Source organism: Carlito syrichta, unplaced genomic scaffold (genome assembly GCF_000164805.1).
Source record: "Carlito syrichta isolate Samal-C Ts95f unplaced genomic scaffold, Tarsius_syrichta-2.0.1 Scaffold302301, whole genome shotgun sequence".
NCBI lineage: Eukaryota > Metazoa > Chordata > Mammalia > Primates > Tarsiidae > Carlito > Carlito syrichta.
The window spans coordinates 110,936-113,456 of record NW_007246397.1 but is presented as its reverse complement, the minus strand read 5'-3'; positions in this window follow the sequence as shown (position 1 = coordinate 113,456).

The window sequence follows — 2,521 nt, the reverse complement described above, 5'->3', positions numbered from 1 at the left end:
CCGACCCCGTGGGCTCAGGCAATCCACTCACCTCAGCCTCCCAAAGGCGCGGGATTACAGGCTGAGCCACCGAGCCTGGCTATGAACAAATATTAATATGCTGAGCATGGTGGCTCATGCCTATAATCCTAGCCCTTCGAAAGGCCAAGGTGAGAAGATTACCTGAGTCCAGAAGTTTGAGACCAGCCTGGGCAACATAGTGAGACCTCGTTTCTCAAAAAAATAAAAAAAATTAGCCAGGCATGGTGGCGCATGCCTGTGGTCCCAGCTACTCGGGAGACTGAGGTGGAAGGATTGCTTGAGCCCAGCAGGTCCAGGATGCAGTAGCCGTGATCATGCCACTGCACTCCAACCTGGGTGACAGAATGAGACTCTAAGTCAAAACAAACAAACAAACAAAAAATGAGTGCCTCTACTAATAAAAGATTAAAGGGTATGTGTGTGCAGGGATATTGTATTTGAGCCAAGGGCTCCCCCTCCAGCCTCAGTGGCAGTTTGGTGAAGCCAGAGAATTATTTTCTCAGAAAGTTTTTTTTTTTTTTTTTTTTGAGTTGGAGTCTCACTCTGTTGCCCAGACTGGAGTGCAGTGGCCGCTCCCGGCCACCGCAGCCTCGACCTGCTGGGCTCCAGCGATCCTTCTGCCTCAGTCTTCCAAGTAGCTGAAATTACAGGCGCACGCTACCAAGAAAGTTTTTAAATGCATAAAATTTTTTAAAAAGTAGAATTATATTGCCGGGTGCGGTGGCTTAAGTTTATAATCCCAGCACTTTGGGAGGCTGAACTGAGAGGATTGCCTGAGTCCAGGGGTTCAAGACCAGCCTGGGCAACTTAGTGAGACCGTGTCTCTACAATAAATCAAAAAATAAGCCTGGCGTGGTAGCACATCTGTAGTTCCAGCTACTTGCAAGGCTGAAGTGGTAGGATCGCCTGAGCCCAGCTGGTCAAGGCTGCCGTGGTCGGGAGGGTGCTGCTGCACTCCAGTCTGTGCGACAGAGTAAGACTCCAGCTCAAAAAAAAAAGTGGAATTATAAAGAAAAACAATTACATTGAAATGTAGTTATCTGCCAAGCTCAGTGGCTCAGCCTGCAATCCCAACACTTTGGGAGGCCGAGGTGAGTGGATTGCCGAGCTCTTGAGTTCGAGACCCGCCCGGGCAACTTTGCAAGACCTCGTCTCTACAATAAATCAAAAACTAGCTGAGCGTGGCAGCATGCCCCTGTAGTTTCGACTCCTTGGAGGGCTGAGGCAGAAGGATCACCAGAGCTTAGCAGGTCAACATTGGGGTGGGCCATGAATGTGCTACTGCACTCCATCCTGGGTGACTAAGTGAGACTTCAACTCAGAAAAGAAAGAAAGAAATGTAGTTATTAAAATATTTGAAAGTACGATCTGGTAATGTACATGTTCCATTATTATTAATGTCTTAACAAGATCTAACAGGAGGTCTAGTAACGACAGGAATTTCAAAGTAGTGATGAATGTAAGTGACATTTCTGAGATATCTGTAATAACTGTAATATGATATGAAAACATCTGCAATTTCTGTTGATGACAAAGTCACAGTCAACACCATTGTAGTTTGTTATCTTTGTCTATAGTGAAAGGAAGCGTTAAATTTTATTTAGAGTTTGATGAAAATAAAAATGTAATTTTCTTTCCCACCCTAGCTTATGGACCCTTTGAATTGTATCTGGACTTCTAGATTAAGAATTTCTGGTCGGCCGGGCTCAGTGGCTCAGCCTGTAATCCCGCGCCTTTGAGAGGCTGAGGTGAGTGGATTGCCTGAGGCTGCGGGTTCGAGACCCGCCTGGGCAGGCGAGATCTCATCTCTAAAATAAATAAAAAATTAGCCGGCGTGGTAGCGCGCGCCTGTAGCTCCAGCTACTTGCACGGTGGAGGCGGAAGGATTGCCGGAGCCCAGTGGGTCGAGGCTGCGGTGGCTGGGAGCGGCCACTGCACTCCAGTCTGAGCGACAGAGTGAGACTCCAACTCAAAAAAAAACAAAAAAAACTTCTGGTCTAGACTTAAGAGGTTTAACAACCAAAAGGAATACATTGTCACTTAATGGGTCCTGTTTTGAAAAAAAAAGAAGCCCATAAACAAGTAAGGAAATTTGGAGTGGGCATTATAATACTTTGGGGAATTATCATTATTGTGTTACATACAATAATTGCAGTATGTGGGAGAATGCCTTTCTATTTTGGAAGCACATACTGAAGAAACCAGGTATGAAAGGTTGTGATGTCTTTACACACACACACACACACACGTATGTATGTATATATAAGGTACATATGGGAAAATGTTCACAATTGTTCAATCGAAGTAATATAAAATATAATATTCTTTCTACTTGTCTGCATGCTTGAAATGTTCATAAGAAAATCATAAAAAGTAGCCAGGCTCGGTGGCTCAGCCTATAATCCCGCGCCTTTGGAAGGCTGAGGTGAGTGGATTGCCTGAGCCCGCGGGTTCGAGACCCGCCTGGGCAACTTGGTGAGAACTCATCTCTACAATAAAT